Genomic DNA, 19,829 nt, shown 5'->3' on the forward strand with positions numbered 1-19,829 from the left:
CACAAAGACAGAAATATAGATCAATGGAACAAAATAGAAAGCCCAGAGATAAATCCACGCACATATGGACACCTTATCTTTGACAAAGGAGGCAAGAATATACAATGGATTAAAGACAATCTCTTTAACAAGTGGTGCTGGGAACTCTGGTCAACCACTTGTAAAAGAATGAAACTAGAACACTTTCTAACACCATACACAAAAATAAACTCAAAATGGATTAAAGATCTCAACGTAAGACCAGAAACTATACAACTCCTAGAGGAGAACATAGGCAAAACACTCTCTGACATACATCACAGCAGGATCCTCTATGACCCACCTCCCAGAATATTGGAAATAAAAGCAAAAATAAACAAATGGGACCTAATTAACCTTAAAAGCTTCTGCACATCAAAGGAAACTATTAGCAAGGTGAAAAGACAGCCTTCGGAATGGGAGAAGATAATAGCAAATGAAGCAACTGACAAACAACTAATCTCGAGAATATACAAGCAACTCCTACAGCTCAACTCCAGAAAAATAAATGACCCAATCAAAAAATGGGCCAAAGAACTAAATAGACATTTCTCCAAAGAAGACATCCAGATGGCTAACAAACACATGAAAAGATGCTCAACATCACTCATTATCAGAGAAATGCAAATCAAAACCACTATGAGGTACCATTTCACACCAGTCAGAATGGCTGCGATCCAAAAGTTTACAAGTAATAAATGCTGGAGAGGGTGTGGAGAAAAGGGAACCCTCTTGCACTGTTGGTGGGAATGCAAACTAGTACAGCCACTATGGAGAACAGTGTGGAGATTCCTTAAAAAACTGGAAATAGACCTACCTTATGATCCAGCAATCCCACTGCTGGGCATACACACTGAGGAAACCAGAAGGGAAAGAGACACATGTACCCCAATGTTCATCGCAGCACTGTTTATAATAGCCAGGACATGGAAGCAACCTAGATGCCCATCAGCAGATGAATGGATAAGAAAGCAGTGGTACATATACACAATGGAGTATTATTCAGCCATTAAAAAGAATGCATTTGAATCAGTTCTAATGAGGTGGATGAAACTGGAGCCTATTATACAGAGTGAAGTAAGCCAGAAAGAAAAACACCAATACAGTGTACTAACGCATATATATGGAATTTAGAAAGATGGTAACAATAACCCTGTGTACGAGACAGCAAAAGAGACACTTATGTATAGAACAGTCTTTTATGGACTCTGTGAGAGAGGGAGAGGATGGAAAGATTTGGGAGAATGGCATTGAAACATGTAAAATATCATGTATGAAACGAGTTGCCAGTCCAGGTTCGATGCACGATACTGGATGCTTGGGGCTGGTGCACTGGGACGACCCAGAGGGATGGTATGGGGAGGGAGGAGGGAGGAGGGTTCAGGATGGGGAACACATGTATACCTGTGGCGGATTCATTTTGATATTTGGCAAAACTAATACAGTTATGTAAAGTTTAAAAATAAAATAAAATTAAAAAAAAACTAAAAAAAAAATAAAAAGAAGAAGTTAAAATATTTTTACATTTCTAATCTTCAAAACTACTTTTGCAGTCTTGAATGAAGGTAGAGAACAGCATATTGGTGTTAATACTTAAATTCGATTATGAAAAAACAAAAATGATATTAACAACTAGTAGCTTAATGAGTACACTTTACTTGTATTAATTAATTTTAAGACAGATTAATTAGCTGTTAGCTAATTGAGAGACACCTACCTACTTCATGATAATCTCTAAGGTTTTAACCTCCAACTAGAAACTTAATAAAAAACTATAATGACAGTATGTTTAGATATTGATGAAACATTAAAAGTGACTGAATTATTGCTTATTTCATTTTTATCCTGTTGGTTTTTTAACTTTTGGTGGTGGATTTTTAGCCATTTTATATCAATATTTATGAAGCAAAAGATTTTACACAGTAATAAATATCTAGTCATAGTGGATTTGGAAAGACCTGGGTTAGAGTTCAGGCCTTGACACAATCAACTGTGTGACCCTAGGCAACTAGTTATACTTCCCTAGGACCTTAATTTCTGCAACTGTTGGCAGAGAAGTGGTAACAACCATATACGCTATTATGAGGAATATATAAAACGGGACTTCTTAAATGTAAATCATTCCATTTGCTACTTGGAAAGAGTAAGTATTAAATATGTAGAACCTACTAAAATTAGTATTAGTTTTAATATCAGTGCCAGTTTTTATTTTAATATGGTTCTAGTCATTTGCACAACAGATCCTTTAAATTCTTGTCACACAGACAGAATGCCATCTTACCCAAACTGCAAGCATGACCATCAAAGGATTATTCTATTGTATGGATCATATGGTAATAAATAAGACCAGGGTAAAGACAGTAATTAATGTGTGAACTACAGCACAAAACCAGTTTCGACTCTTAAACTACCATCCACATCAGTATTAACAACTGATACCATGCCATATTATCTTATTATCACTTAAGTTTTAATATAAGCATGTGATAATATTCTAATTTTGAAAATACAAAATTGATACTTAAATTATGAATTTACAGTTTATGAACTATAAAACATTTGCATTAATATACGGAATTTTTTTTCTTTCAAATTAGACTTAATTGTACAGTAGTATGGACATAAACATGGAAAATAGTTTCATTTGTATTGTACTTTCCAAGCACCTGTTAGATATATTGATGACAATACAGGTTATATTTGGCTTTGATACAAGATTCTCTTCTGTTTAAGACAAATATTCTTTTTTTGTTTAAGACAAATATTTTATATATGAGAATAATTCAGGTAGTATGGTTCTATTTATTTTGGCAGATTTTATTATTTCATTACTTGCTAGGTAGGGTAAATTACTCTAATGGATCCACCTTTTCATGTCCCCCCACAAGGTTTCATTTGTTCCATGTCTTTCTTCATGGTCTTTAAAGGCCAAAGTAGATTATATAGAGGACACACAGCAGTCATTCTTTCTCTCATTTACCATATTTGCAATAGCAACCTTTTCTCTGTAATTATTAATCATTCATATGAACATAGAGATATTAATATATCAGCATGTTGGCAATGTTGTGGTAAATAGTTAAAGATTTCATTTACAAAGAGATTCCCAAACTGAGGGCATGAAAGCCCTCTTAGAATTATAGAATTTAAAAATATGAATGATCATTGAGTGCATGCAGTTGCTTCAGTTGTATCTGACTCTTTATGACCCTATGGACTGTAATCTGTCTATGGGATTCTCTAGGCAAGAATACTGGAGTGGGTTGACATACTCTCCTCCAGGGGATCTTCCCAACCCAGGGATCAAACCTGCAACTCCTGCAGCTCCTGCACTGCAGGTGGATTCTTTACCATGGAGCCACCAAGGCACCACCATTTAGAAGCTACTTCCCTTATAGGAAAAGACACTGAACATTAACCTCATCTACAGATGAATGGTTCTATGAATACCTACATGACCTTCTAGAATTAACACCCAAAAAAGATGTCCTTTTCATTATAGGGGACTGGAATGTAAAAGTAGGAAGTCAAGACACACCTGGAATAACAGGAAAATTTGGCCTTGGAGTACAGAATGAAGCAGGGCAAAGGCTAATAGAGTTCTGCCAAGAGAACACACTGATCAGAACAAATACCCTCTTCCAACAACACCAGAGAAGACTCTATGCATAGACATCACCAGATGGCCAATACCAAATCAGATTGATTATATTCTGTTCGGCCAAAGATGGAGAAGCTTTATACAGCAAAAACAAGACTGGGAGCTGATTGTGGCTCAGATCATGAACTCCTTATTGCCAAATTCAGACTTAAATTGAAGAAAGTAGGGAAAACCAAAAGACCATCCAAGTATTACCTAAATCAAATCCCTTATGATTATAGAGAGTAAGTGACAAATAGATTCAAGGGATTAGATCTGATAAACAGAGTGCCTGAAAAACTATGGATGGAGGTTCCTGACATTGTACAGGAGGCAGGGATCAAGAACACCCCCAAGAAAAAGAAAAGCAAAATGGTTGTCTGAGGAGGCCTTGCAAATAGCTGTGAAAAGAAAAGAGATGATGCCTATCTGTACAATGGTAAACTTCACAGTCATTATAAATTATGCTTATCAATATGAAAAGATACACATAATTACTAAATGAAAATAAGAATCATCAAAAATAAAAAGGTTAAAATTAAAAAAAAAAAGAAAGGCAAAAGAGAAAAGAAAAGATATACCCATTTGAATGTAGAGGTCCAAAGAACAGCAAGGAGAGATAAGAAAGCCTTCCTTAGCAATCAGTTCAAAGAAAAAGAGGAAAACAATACAATGGGAAAGACTAGAGATTTCTTCAAGAAAATTAGAGATACCAAGGGAACATTTCATGCAAAGATGGGCTCAATAAAGGACAGAAATGGTATGGACCTAACAGAAGCAGAAGATATTAAAAAGAGGTGGCAAGAATACACAGAAGAACTGTACAAAAAAAGATCTTCACGACCCAGATAATCACGATGGTGTGATCACTCACCTAGAGCCAGACATCCTAGAGTGTGAAGTCATGTGGGCCTTAGGAAGCATCACTTCGAACAAAGCTAGTGGAGGTGAAGGAATTCCAGTTGACATATTTCAAATGCTAAAAGATGATGCTGTGAAAGTGCTGTACTCAATATGCCAGCAAATTTGGAAAACTCAGCAGTGGCCACAGGACTGGAAAAGATCAGTTTTCATTCCAATCCCTAAGAAAGGCAATGCCAAAGAGTGCTCAAACTACTTCACAACTTCACTCATCTCACACACTAGTAAAGTAATACTCAAAATTCTCAAGCCAGGCTTCAACAATACGTGAACTGTGAACTTCCAGATGTTCAAGCTGGTTTCAGAAAAGGCAGAAGACAGAGATCAAATTGCCAACATCCACTGGGTCATTGAAAAAGCAAGAGAGTTCCAGAAAAACATCTATCTCTGCTTTATTGACTATACCAAAGCCTTGACTGTATGAATCACAATAAACACTGGAAAATTCTGAAAGAGAATGCAATATCAGACCATGGGAACTGCCTCTTGAGAAATCAGTATGCAGGTCAGGAAGCAACAGTTAGAACTGGACATGGAACAACAGACTGGTTCCAAATAGGAAAAGGAGTACGTCAAGGCTGTATATTGTCACCATGCTTATTTAACTTATATGCAGAGTACATCATGAGAAACGTTGCACTGGTTGAAGCACAAGCTGGAATCAAGAATGATGGGAGAAATAGCAATAACCTCAGGTATGCAGATGACACCACCCTTATGGCAGAAAGTGAAAAAGAACTAGATGAAAGTGAAAGAGAAGAGTGAAAAAGTTGGCTTAAAGCTCAACATTCAGAAAATGAAGATCATGGCATCCTTTCCCATCACTTCATGGCAAATAGATGCAGAAACAGTGGAAACAGTGGCTGAGTTTATTTTGGGGGGCTCCAGAATCACTGCAGATGGTAACTGTAGCCATGAAATAAAAAGACGCTTACTCCTTGGAAGGAAAGATATGACCAACCTAGACAGCATATTAAAAAGCAGAGACATTACTTTGCCAACAAAGGTCCATCTAGTCTAGGCTGTGGTTTTTCCAGTAGTCATGTATGGATGTGAGAGTTGGACTATAAGCAAAGCTGAGCACCAAAGCATTGATGCTTTTGAACTGTGGTGTAGGAGAAGACTCTTGAGATTCCCTTGGACTGCAAGGAGATCCAAGCAGTCCATCCTAAAGGGGATCATTCCTGGGTGTTCATTGGAAGGACTGATGTTTAAAGCTGAAACTCCAATACTTTGGCCACCTGATGCGAAGAGCTGACTCATTTGAAAAGACCCTGATGCTGGGAAAGATTGAAGGCATTAGGAGAAGGGGTGACAGAGGATGAGCTGGTTGGTTGGCATCACCAACTCAATGGATGTGTGTTTGGGTAAACTATGGTAGTTGGTAATGGATAGGGAGGCCTTGAGTGCTGCAGTCCATGGGTTTGCAAAGAATTCGACACGACTGAACGACTGAACTGAAGACAGTTTAGTGATATGACCATTTCAGTTTTTAGAATTTCGTTAGACTATGCTGTCCAAAATTCAACATACAAAGCTCAATTTCATACACTTAACGGATCTCTTTTTCCACATAACTCAGTCTTCATATAAAAGCTTCCTGTAGTTGTTTTTCTTTCTCTAAAATAAATGTAACATAAACAATCTAAGTACACTGCCAAGTAAGCAATACCATGCATACTCCTTATGGTGAAGGTTAAATAGAAAAACTTACACAGAGTTTTGGCCTTATATTCAGCAATAACTAACAATACATGTTGTTTTGACTCTTGCATGATCTTAACAATTTTGGATAGCTAAAGTAGACCATTTTTAAAGTAGCAATTTTTGATAGCTACTTTGGTTCAGGCAATAAAGAATCTGCCTGCAATGCAGGAGACCTGGGTTCAATCCCTGGGTTGGGAAGATCCCCAGGGGAAGGAAATGGCAACACATTCTAGTATTCTTGGCCTGGAGAATTCCATGAACAGGCTATAGTCCATGGAGTTGCAAAGATTTAGACACAACTGAGCAACAAACACTTCTGCTTTCAAAGTGGACCGATTCCACCAAAGCCCAATTCTGTGGTTTTGCAAAAGGATAAAGCCACACTTAGAAACAACAGAAGTCTCCTCTCTATATATAATCACTCTGATATAGTAAATATTTATAGGAAAATAGTTAATATTGTATAAACTTGATTACATGAACCAACATAGTGCTTCTCAGGTAATTAAAAAATAAAGTATAATATTTGAACTTTTTCCCAAATCAGTATTAGTTGAAGTAACAAAAACACGTTAAATGCAGTTATATCAAGAGCTATGGAAACATTTAATAAGTTAACTCATGGTATAGAAAAAGCCAAAAGAGTTGCATAAAACTATGTTTTGCATGTGTATGTGTGTCTATGTGTTTGAGTGCAAATAGGAAATAATAAAATTAAGAAAGATGATTTCCAAAGAAGTTTGTATCTGGATTGGTATTATCTAATATAATCAAATAAATATCTTAATAAAGACATGGCTAAAAATTGAGGCATTTTTTAATGGCACCACACTCCAGTACTCTTGCCTGGAAAATCCCATGGACGGAGGAGCCTGGTAGGCTGCAGTCCATGGGGTCGCTAGGAGTCGGACACGACTGAGTGACTTCACTCTCACTTTTCACTTTCATGCATTGGAGAAGAAAATGGCAACCCACTCCAGTGTTCTTGCCTGGAAAACCCCAGGGAAGGGGGAGCCTGGTAGGCTGCCATCTATGGGGTCGCACAGTGTCGGACACGACTGAAGCAACTTAGCAGCAGCAGCAGCTGTTTAACCCATCCTCTAAACTCTGCTCCTCTTTTCTAACTGTTACTCCATACATCACTTTAGAACAAAATTTGTTGACAAAATGCCATACTTTCTTAATTCAGAAAGATACTTAACATCTACAAGAAATACATCATCAGACTTTTAAAATTTAGGAAAAAACTACTACCAAAGTGCTCTGGGAGTTAAACTATTACAGCACAAATCTTTTGGCATATCCCGCATAGTAAGTGATGTGTAGTAAGCTCCTTCATTTCCCGACTCTGCTATTATTATCCTGATTCCTTGGGGGAAGACTTAAATGTCTTAGATTCTTAAATGAGGGGGGAAAAAAACCTAAGTCTATATGCTCTTCAAATAAGTAGAAATAATTATGAGGCTTTTCTGACCAGATATAATTTTTACCTTGGAGACTAAAGCAAGACCTCTTGCAACAGCCATTATTAATAACACTGATAATTACTATTTGGGAAAAAAAAAAAAGGAAATCTGCCCAGAAAAATCAATTATAAACCACCAAATGTTCCTTGGGCTTTTCAGAGTGGTTCTGTACTTATTGTCTCTCATGACCTCTCCATTAAGAGACTGACTGGCTATACTCCTAATGGTTTCCTTCAATTATTTAGAGGGGATTTCTAAGCTTTTTTATTTCATATTAAAATGGACTGGAGAGAATGTCCTGGATTGTCTTTCTTGCACAGCAGAAGGGTTATTGGGGAAAGACAGAGTAGTTCATGTGGTTTTGCTCTAAAAAGGTAACTCAGAATCATCTCCAGTTAGCACTGTTTGTCTTGGAAACACTGACTCTCATAAAATTAAACAAACAGTAATGGCCCTCATCTCACATGCTAGCAAAGTAATGCTCAAAATTCTCCAAGCCAGGCTTCAGCAATACATGAACCAAGAACTTCCAGATGTTCAAGCTAGATTTAGAAAAGGCAGAGGAACCAGAGATCAAATTGCCATCATCTGTTGGATCATAGAAAAAGCAAGAGCATTCCAGAAAAACATCTATGTCTGCTTAATTGACTACACTAAAGCCTTTGTTTGGATCACAACAAACTATGGAAAATTCTTCAAGAAATGAGAATACCAGACCACCTTACCTGCCTCCTGAGAAATCTGTATACAGGTCAAGAAGCAACAGTTAGAACCAGACATGGACAATGGACTGGTTCCAAATTGGGAAAGGAGTACAACAAAGTTCTATATTGTCACCCTGCTTATTTAATTTATATGCAGAGTATATCATGTGAAATGCCAGGCTGGATGAAGCACAAGCTGAAATCAGGACTGCAGGGAGAAATACAATAATAACCTGAGATATGCAGATGAAACCACCCTTATGGCAGAAAATGAAGAGGAACTAAAGAGCTTCTTGATGAAAGTGGAAGAGGAGAGTTAAAAAGCTGACTTAAAATTCAGCATTCAAAAAACTAAGATCATGGCATCTGGTCCCATCACTTTAAGGCAAATAGATGTGAGACAATGGAAACAGTGAGAGACTTTATTTTCTTGGGCTCCAAAATCACTGCAGGTGGTGACTGCAGCCATGAAATTAAAAGACACTTGCTCCTTGGAAGGAAAGCTATTACAAACCTGGAAAGCATATTAAAAAGTCAAGATATTACTTTGCCAACAAAGATCTGTCTAGTCAAAACTATTTTTTCCAGTAGTCATGTCTGGATGTGAGAGCTGGACCATAAAGAAAGCTAAGCACCTAAGAAAAGATGCTTTAGAACTGTGTTGTTGAAGAAGCCTCTTGAGAATCCCTTGGACTGCAAGGAGATCCAACCAGTCCATCCTAAAGGACATCAGTCCCAAATATTCATTGGAAGGACTGATGCTGAAGCTGAAACTCCAATACTTTGGCTATCTAATGCGAAGAACTGATTCATTGGAGAAGACCCTGATGCTGGAAAAGATTGAAGGTGGGAGGAGAAGGGGATGACAGAGGATGAGATGGTTGCATGGTATCACTGACTCAACGGACATGAGTTTGAGTAAACACTGGGAGTTGGTAATGGACAGAGAGGCCTGGCGTGCTCCAGTCCATAGGGGTTACAAAGAGTCTCACAGGACTGAGTGACTGAACTGAACTGAAATGAACTGGGTTTTTGACAAAAAGCCTTTGACTGTGTGGATCACAATAAACTGTGGAAAATTCTGAAAGTGATGGGAATACCAGATCACCTGACCTGCCTCTTGAGAGACTTATATGCAGGTCAGGAAGCAACAGTTAGAACTGGACATAGAACAACAGACTGGTTCCAAATAGGAAAAGGAGTACGTCAAGGCTGTATATTGTCACCCTGCTTATTTAACTTATATGCAGAATACATCATGAGAAGTGCTGGGCTGAAAGAAGCACAGGCTGGAAACAAGATTGCCAGGAGAAATATTAAAACCTCAGATATGCAGATGACGCCACCCTTATGGCAGAAAGTGAAGAGGAACTCAAAAGCCTCTTGATGAAAGTGAAAGAGGAGAGTGAAAAAGTTGGCTTAAAGCTCAACATTCAGAAAATGAAGATCATGGCTTCTGGTCCCATCACTTCATGGGAAATAGATGGAGAAACAGTGGAACAGTGTCAGACTTTATTTTTTGGGTTTCCAAAATCACTGCGGGTGGTGACTGCAGCCATGAAATTAAAAGACACTTACTCCTTGGAAGGAAAATTACAGCCAACCTAGATAGCATATTAAAAAGCAGAGACATTACTTTGCCGACAAAGGTCTGTCTAGTCAAGGCTATGGTTTTTCCAGTGGTCATGTGTGGATGTGAGAGTTGGAATATGAAGAAAGCTGAGCACCGAAGAATTGATGCTTTTGAACTGTGGTGTTGGAGAAGACTCTTGAGAGTCCATTGGACTTCAAGGAGATCCAACCAGTCCATCCTAAAGGAGACCAGTCCTGGGTGTTCATTGGAAGGACTGTTGCTGAAGCTGAAACTCCAATACTTTGGCCACCTCATGTGAAGAGTTGACTAATTGGAAAAGACCCTGATGCTTGGAGGGATGGGGGCAGGAGGAGAAGGGGACAACAGAGGATGAGATGGCTGGATGGCATCACCAACTCGGTGGACATGCGTTTGGGTGAACTCCGGGGGTTGGTGATGGACAGGGAGGCCTGGCGTGCTGTGGTTCATGAGGTCGCAGATTCGGACAGGACTGAGTGACTGAACTGAACTGTAGACAGGAAATATTTTTCTTGTTTTTATTAGAGGAACTTGTTAAGGAATCAGTTTTTGAACTGAATGAAATTCGGGGGTGACAGAAGTTCATTTGAGGATTTATTTGGAGCAAACCACAAAATGAATATTACAAACACATTCATATGCAGTTTCTGATTTCTGTCCCTTTGTTAAATTTGATGATCAGAAAAATGTGTCTGCAGTACATTATCTAAGCCCCTTGAAGCAAAAATTACTCCAATCAGTTGAAATTCAATAATATGCTTAAATTCTGCCTTCAAAAACATTAGTTGAAGTTATCACCTACTGATTTATTCAGTAGCATTTATTTTAAAAAGCTCTTGTGTTTTCCTACTTGAGTATTGTTTGAGAAAAAAGCTAATTTTCTAACTTTATCATTGAATAGTTTGTTGTAAAAATAAAATATATTTCTCAATTGTACTTAATTACCAGTTATTCTGAACCCAATTTTTGATCTAACACTGTAATCCATGGAAGACAGAAATCTAAAATACCTACTCCTTTTTATTCTTACAAATGAACACTTTTCCTTGTGTTATTATATATTACAGGCTTCCCTGGTGGCTCAGACATTAAAGAATCTGCCTGCAATGTGAGATAACTGAGTTCAATATTATATTGTATATATTGTATTATTTTATATATATATATATATATATATGCTACTTTAATATGAAAATGTGAAGAACAAAGACAGGAAGGGAAAGAAGAAACTAAAATATATTAAATACCTATATTTTACCAGGTTCTGAGCTACCTATCTGATAGCAAATTTGAATGCCTTTCTTTACACCACAGAGGCCCCTTAAAATGAAGCTTTCCAGGTGGCTCAATGCTAAAGAATCTATCTGCTAATGCAGGAGACATGGATTTGATATCTGAGTGGGGAAGATACCCTTGAGCAGGAAGTAGCAACCAACTGCAGTATTCTTGCCAGGAAAATCCCATGGAGAGAGGAGCCTGGAGGGCTGCAGTTCATGGGGTTGCACAGAGTCAGATGCAACTGAGCACACACACATGTTTCCTGAAAACTAAATTCAAAACTCTTTTGCAGTCTAAAGTTACATTAGAATTTAGCATTAAATGAATCTCTGTAATAAAAATCCTTTATTGATACAACTTTAAATAATTAGAGATAAAACATTTTCATTTTTGCCTTAGAAATTAACCTAGGATGGGAGATATTTAATATTAACAGTTAACATGGCAAACTCCAGGCAAAGGGAACACTTGCATGATAACCTAGGACAGAAATAAAGTTCAAGGACTGAGTATAGTAAGTAAGGAAGACAAGCGGAGACTGAAACAGTGTTCAAGATAAACCCAAGGACACCCTTCCTTTCTCCTCCCTGCCACCCTTTTTCCCTTCTTTTCTTCAAGCATCTTTCCTTTCTTCCCTCATTTCTTCTTTACTTCCCTGACTCATTGGAAACCTTTTGAATGACAACAAGCATGATGTTTAGCACAACAGATTCATGTTAAAGATGATATATAAAATTTTAAATAGTACTTTATCATATTTGGTTAGATATGCCTTAGATATAATTAATTCTCACTAAAAATGTTTTGCTTTTGTGATTATAGAATGTCTTCATATTATTCATTAATACCATTTTAACTTTCCATGATTTTTATCCAATTCAGTCCTTAGGAATTGCATCAATTTTATCTCTCTCATTCACTTATTTTCCTTTTGAAATGCTCAAATCAAGGCAGGTGTTTACAAATATCTTTCTTTAGAATGGTTGCAATCATAATAATAGTACATTTGATTCATAAATTTAATTTCCCAAAATATTTAGTTTGGAATGAATCCAAAACAAAATATTACATTATTCAAAAGAGATAATATCTCAGGAAATGTATGCCATGATCAAATATATATTTAAAACAATCATAGTCCACATGCATCTTTCATTACAATTTTATTTTAAACATATGTCTATTGCTATGTGAGGAAGATTTTGCAGAGACAATAGGAATTACAAGTTACTGCAGACCTTTCTGTGGCCACGCTTATCTTCCCATGCTTGGTGTGAGTCCTCTTGGGAACATATCTGGTGCATCTCGTGTCTCCAGCAACTATTTCTTTGCTGGACATAGTGCAATAATTCAATAAAAATTGAGAAATAAGTGATTAGATGAATGAATGATTTGTCACTCAAACTTCCACTTTATTTTTTCCTATGTTTATTATAATTGAAAAAAGAGTCCTGTGTCTGAGCATGTGATTAACCCAGAAAGTGGTTTATTGGCTTTTAGAATTATGCCAGAATAGGTACTCTGAGTTTCTTTCTTTGCACAATAAGTAGGTAAGGGTAAAACATAATGTTGATAGCTGAAATTAAATTTTAAGGACTCTCCTTCCCTATCAAAAAATCAAAAATGAGGATGGAGGAGAAATACACCTATAATTCTGGTAAAGTGGACACTCTTTGAGAGTAGATTTCTCAGTGCCCTGAAAACATCATTGTCAGGATCAGCATATTGTACCATCATCTAAAAAGTAGAGCTGATCCTAGGTCTCCTGTCTTAAGCCAAATAGCTCAAGGAAAACTGAAGTGGTGCCATTTCAGCAGCAGCCTCTGGTTACTTGCAGATGTACTTATAAATTATTTCTGGAGAAAAGCTTTCAAAATTTAGGACTCAAAGACACCAAAGACTGTGATCAGTCAATTATATCACAATCAAAGAACATGAAACACAGGAAAAAGTAAGACATGAATGAGCCAGCAGAAACAATCAGTGATAAATTTAGAATCCCAAGGCTATATATATTAAAGAATCATACATAGGACAGCTGTATATGGAATGTTAAAAAGAAATAAGAAATGAAATCATGAAGGTGAGAAAAAGATAAGAACAGGCAGATGGTGGTGGTGGAATGGAACTTCCAAATTTTAAAAAAATCATTATTGTAAGAAATATTGAACCAATGGATTAAAATACCATACATTTTACATTTATATATGCATATGTGTATATATATATATGGTAAACAATAATAAAATGAGAAATTTAGCAAATAGACAAGTAAAAGGAAAATATAAGAAGAATAAAAGATATGGAAGATAGGATAACAAAATTGAACATACAATGAGCTGCATTTTAAGAAAAAAGAATGGCATCATGTAATACATGAACCATGGCTATATATATATATATATATATATATATATACACACACACACACACACACACACACAGAGATATATGATAAAGAATAATAAAATGAGAAACTTAGAAAAGAGACAAGTAAAAGGAAAATACAAAAGAAGAATAAAAAGATTTAGAAAATAGGATAAAAAAATTGAACATACACTGAGCTGGATTTTAAGAAAACAGAATGGAAGTCATGTAATACCTACATGAATCTGGCTGTAAGTTGTCTAGAACCAATGAATCCATGGAGTATAGCATATCCAATATAGGAAAAATAAGAACTCATGTTTCTAGATATGTAGAATGCACAAAGTCTATAGTAGAATTGCAGAATCTAAAGGATATAGATAAAGGTGGCCATTTTAAAATTAGATATGAGACCACTGAGAAAGGAACAATTAAAATTAAAGCAGATTTGTTAGCACAAGAGAAAACAGAAAAGTTAAGAATATTACCTTTAGAGTTACTATTTCCTTCTCCAGGAGATATTCCTGACCCAGGGATTGAACCCAGGTCTCCCGCACTGTAGGCAGACGCTTTACCATCTGAGCCACCAGGGAAGTTCAGAGTTATGATAGAAAACATTTAACAACCTCAAATCATCTAGAAACAAAGGTGAAATAAAGGCCTTCAGAGATAAAGAGCTCATCACCAGAAGACCTACCATAAAGGAAATTCTAAATGATGGGCTTCAGTAAGAAGGAAAATGATGACAAAAGGCTAGTATAAGAAGCCAGAAATGAATAAATTAAGCAGTAAACATACATATTGTTTTTGTTGTTCAGTCACGAAGTCATGTCCAACTCTTTGTGACCCCATGGACTACACCATGCCAGGCTTCCTTGTCCTTCACTATCTCCTGGAGCTTGCTCAAACTCATGTCCATTGAGTCAGTGATGCCATCCAACCATCTCATCCTCTGTCATCCCCTTCTCCTCCAGCCTTCAGTCTTTCCCAGCATCAGAGTCTTTTCAAATGAATCAGTTCTTCGCATCAGGTGGCTAAAGTATTGGAGTTTCAGCTTTAGCATCAGTCCTTCCAATGAATATTCGGGACTGGTTGGATCTCCTTGCAGTCCAAGGGACTCTCAAGAGAGTATGAGTGTATTAATATAGTATATCTTAAACTAACGTTTCTCAAAGTATGTAATGTAGAGCTAGTCTTAATACATGTATTTTTTTCTGATCACCATAAGGTTGTATGGTCAAATCAATTTGGAAAATGTAGCATATATTTCCTGTCTCTGGAATTTAATGACGCACATGAGCATAATTAAATGCTTGGGAAATACCTACAGAAAAGTAATCTACTTAATTTTATTTAACCTAGTGCTTTCTAAATTTATTTGATCCTGGTGGTAGATATAGGTGTGCATACTTAGATCTTCCTTCAAGAGAGAACCTGCTACAAGTGTTCCTCCAGCTGCTGTGGGATCCACTGTTCTTCCCGAGCCCCTAGGAACAGAACCAGGCCTCTCTTGACAGATGCAGAACCTGTTTGGGGCTCTCATTTATCTGGCCAGGAGACTCTCACAATTGCACTGTCATCCAAGGCATTTTCAACACCACTGCATTTCTCCACCTCTCTCTTTTCACAGGAATCAGACTTTCACTCTCGTCTGAAAGCTCTCCTTGTCTGCTTGATCCCTTTCCTTGCACAGGTTTTACCTGCACAGGTATTTCCCTCTTCAATACCTTTACTTTCAACATCATTTTGGAATCTGCTCCCCAGAAGACTCAAAATTACATGATCATAAGACGTTTTGTTCTTGAACCATAGCAACACATGTTCCTTGGAAATAAGGATCCATGGAAAACTTTTTGGGAACTGCTGTTTTAAGCCAAACTCTTGCTGCCAGGAAATTGTACAAAAACTTTTGTTTTAAACAACTCATACTTTTGTAGTAGGAAAATATTGTTTTAAAATTATATATGTATATCCCTTTTTCCTCTTTATCCTTTGTTTTTTTTATTTTAGAATAAGGGGTATGAAAAAATAATCCTCAATGCCAAAGTAAATCAATCTGATATTTTCATTAGGTAATTTTGCCATTCTAAGTGTAGTTTTATTTCACTGAAGCATGAATTCAAAGCAAGAGGTACAAGGAAGAAAAAGAGTTAATATGTTTTGTTCTGTTTTTATTAATTTTTAGTATTGCAGAGTTGTATATCTAAATCAAATTAAACAATTCATTATAAAATTCTTATTCAAACATGAAAAAATCCAAAAAAGTAGATAGTTTATTGAGCATTGTAAATATTCTACTCCTCGATAATCTGTAATGAGAAACATTTTTAAGAGCCTTATTCCTCTTAGATATAAGAAAATTTTAAATGATTTAATAAGTAGGCAACTATTGGAGAAAATAGCTACAATAAACTAATAAAACCAAAGCTCCTCTAACTTTGAAACCAATACCTAGAAATGTCCTCCTGGGTGTCATCATAAATAATTTTTCCAAAGTGAGCAACTGAAATGTCAACAATATATAAACTATCTTACTACATGACTCATTCATTCATTGAAATAGGCTTACCAATTTCTTAGATAGCAGATACCTGTGCAGATGGTGACTACAGCCATGAAATTAAAGACTCTTGCTCTTTGAAGGAAAAGTTATGACCAACCTATACAGCATATTAAGAAGCAGAGACATTACTTTGCCAACAAATATCCATCTAGTCAAAGCTATGGTTTTTCCAGTAGTCATGTATGGATGTGAGAGTTGGGCTATATAGAAAGCTGAGCACAGAAGCATTGATGCTTTTGAACTGTGGTGTTGGAGAAGACTCTTGAGTCCTTGGACTGCAAGGAGATCCAACTAGTCCATCCTAAAGGAAATCAGTCCTGAATATTCACTGGAAGGACTGATGCTGAAGCTGAAACTCCAATACTTTGGCCACCTGATGTGAAGAGCTGACTCATTTGAAAATATGCTGGGAAAGATTGAAGGCGGGAGGAGAAGGGGACAACAGAGGATGAGATGGTTGGATGGAATCACTGACTCAATGGACATGAGTTTGAGTAAAATCTGGGAGTTGGTGATGGACAGGGAGGGCTGGAGTGCTGCAGTCCATGGGGTTGCAAAGAGTTGGACACGACTGAGCGACTGAACTTAACTGAACTGAACTGTGCTAGGTATTATAGATTTATTTTAGAATAAGCCTCAAATTCTGAAACTTGCAAAAAATAAATTAACTTGGAAAACATTTCCAAGTACCTATCATGACTAAAACATATTTGGTTTCAAAATTACTATTTTATTTTTACTCAGAGTAATTAATTCTTTTGGATGAGTATTTTCAAATCACAAAGACTAAATTCATTGTTTTAATGAGTTAAAGTTTAAATGAACCTCTCTTCCTAAGGCATTCATATTGGCTACTTTTGAAAATGCCTTTATCTTAAAGGTTTAAAATGTCCTTCCTCAATTCTCTTGTAAGGGAGACTAAGTTAACAGCCTCTGAGACTCTTATAAGAGAGACTGAGTAACATAAGGGAGTTATGTACTCCTTACTGGGCTGTTAGTAGCTTTACAGTCTTTCAAAGAATACACCTGCTGCTCATAAAAAACATTTATGTTGCTACAGAATTTGGCTGTGTTTTAAAATCATGTATTTCCAATGACCTTGTAGAATCCACACTGATCTAATATTTTCAGAGGAAAATAAATAAGAATTGATATCTGCCCATTTACTTGAGAAGATCACTGGAAAATTAGAAAATTTCATTATCATTAAAGTTCTAATATAGGAAAAGTTGGTTTTCTTTAATGTTCTTTACTTTCTTGGTGGACACTATTTGAGTTTGTTTAGCTGTTTTACTTTGAAACTTTGTCTCAATTTATGTGTGTTGAAAAAGACAAGTTTACGTTCATATATACAATATAATATATATATATATATATATATATATATGTGTGTGTGTGTGTGTGTGTGTGTCGTTGAAGCTAAGTCTCTTCAGTCATGTCCAACTTTTTGCGACCCCATGGACTTAGCCCACCAGGCTCCTCTGTCTATGGGGTTCTCCAGGCCAGCATCTTGGAGTGAATTTCCATTTTCTTCTACAGGGTATCTTCCCAACCCAGGAATTGAACCTGAGCCTCTTACATCTCCTGCATTAGCTGGCAGGTTCTTTATCACTAGCGCCACCTAGGATAAACACACACACACACACACACACACACACACACACAAAGCTAATGACTTAAATACTATTAGAAACATCATTATTTCCACAAAATAATTGAAAATGCGAGTGAGGATATTAGAGTTAACTTAGATACTCCTTAAGCCTTTAGTAATAGGAAATCGTTGTCTATAGTTAGAAAATGTTAAGTTTTAGGTTGCAAAGAGTCAGACTGGATGAAGTGACTTAGCACAAGCTTTAGCTGAGGAAGTATTCTGCAGTCCTTCATGGTTGAATGCAATATAAATTGTTTTTGGCTAAGTTTCAGTTGGCAAAGGCAAATTGTTCCCAGAACCTATGTTTCATCCTTCTATATAACACAAGGACATTTAAAAAAGGCAATCCATGCATTCATTATTTCCATATGTCCCTTGATTCTTGTGATTTTGTGGGGTAAATCACAGCAGGTAGATGGATGAAATCTTTCTAATTTGCCCTAATATGTATGACTACTAGGACTGCTGCTACCAACAACCTCGTGGTAATTTTCTTAATATTTAGTGAATTATGCATCATAACACTTTTACCTTAGCATATTTAACAGCTACATATTTTTAAAAGACCACCATATAGTCCTTCTGAAGACTTAGTTCAGTTGTTGGTTAAGTACAGTGGTTAAGATTTTTTATTGCTCTCTTCTATCCATAACATGGCAAATAGGTGTGACAGACACATAGTGCCTTATAGCTCCTGAAACGTGTCACATTAAGGATTATTACAAATCACTATTTTCAATCTCAAAATGGTGCTATTGTACCAGTAAGAGCTACATGAACTACATTAACTAGTCAACTGATCATGCCCACAGATGCAAGTAACTGACTTGAAGCCCAAGTAACTAACTCTAAAGGAGGATCTGTCATCTGAAGAAATTTCTAGACATTGGTGTTTTTCTCACCCATAGATCGCAACTGCACCGCTAATCACATAAGGCATCTGACTCCTGGGCATTCAGCTGATTTACTCTACTAACTCTATTGACATGGAACTAAAAGAGGAAAGTTTTTGTAGTTCTAAGTGATCTACTAAATAACCAATGCAGTTTCCATCGATAAACTCAGAATATAATTGATTATTAAAATGTCTTACTGTAAGCGACAGATGTTTCCACCAACTACATATACATCTATTTAATAATATCAATAGCAAAATAACCAGTCTATCTTGTATTTGAAGAGGGTATTGCAGTTCAGAATATCTTTCATATGCATTCTTAGTCAATGCATCACAGCAATATTGTGAGGTGAATGAAGCTGAGGTTTTTGTTTATTTTTAATCTGAATGTGCTGTGGATCAGCAATATTATGGCATATTTACATTCACCTGTCTGTGAGTCACACAAAGACAGCACTGTATCTCCAAATTTCAGCTCAAAAGAATCAGATAATTAGATGTTTAAGTTGATTAAGTTTTATGTGTTAAAAGAGAATCTTCAAAATACCATCACCCAATCTAGTGACAAAAAAATAGAATCCCATATTAGATTGAAAATTCCATATTTGATTGAGATCTATGAGATACAGGTTAATGGTCAATCTGCTTGTTCCAGTTACCTATTACTGCATAACAACAGTACCCCAAAAATGTAGTGGCTTAAAAATAAGTATAGCATCTCATGAATCTACAGACCATATAATTTGAACAGGACACAGCAGGAGCTGCTCCACAATTTCTGGAACCTCAGCTGGGATGATAGAAAATAGGTTAAGGGCTGGAACACCTGAAGAATGTCCATGCTTAGGGTCTCATCATCATCCCCTCCCCCACCACCTCCCTCTCTCCTCCACCACCTCACCAGCTGTCTCTCCAGGGTTCCCCCAAGTGGCTATTCTGGAATTCTCCACAGCTTGACAGTCCCAGGCTAGTCATACTTCTTAGATTGCAATGCAGAGCTC

At 36.6% G+C, this 19,829-nt stretch overlaps 1 protein-coding gene across 1 annotated transcript in view; it reads left to right on the forward strand.

Moving 5' to 3' along the window:
• The window catches only part of EPHA6 (EPH receptor A6), a 1,024,550-nt gene that overhangs the window by 656,361 nt on the left and 348,360 nt on the right, over positions 1 to 19,829 (forward strand). The gene's annotated exons all lie outside the window — the stretch shown is intronic.

Source organism: Bubalus kerabau, chromosome 2, assembly GCF_029407905.1.
Source record: "Bubalus kerabau isolate K-KA32 ecotype Philippines breed swamp buffalo chromosome 2, PCC_UOA_SB_1v2, whole genome shotgun sequence".
Classification (NCBI taxonomy): Eukaryota; Metazoa; Chordata; class Mammalia; order Artiodactyla; family Bovidae; genus Bubalus; species Bubalus kerabau.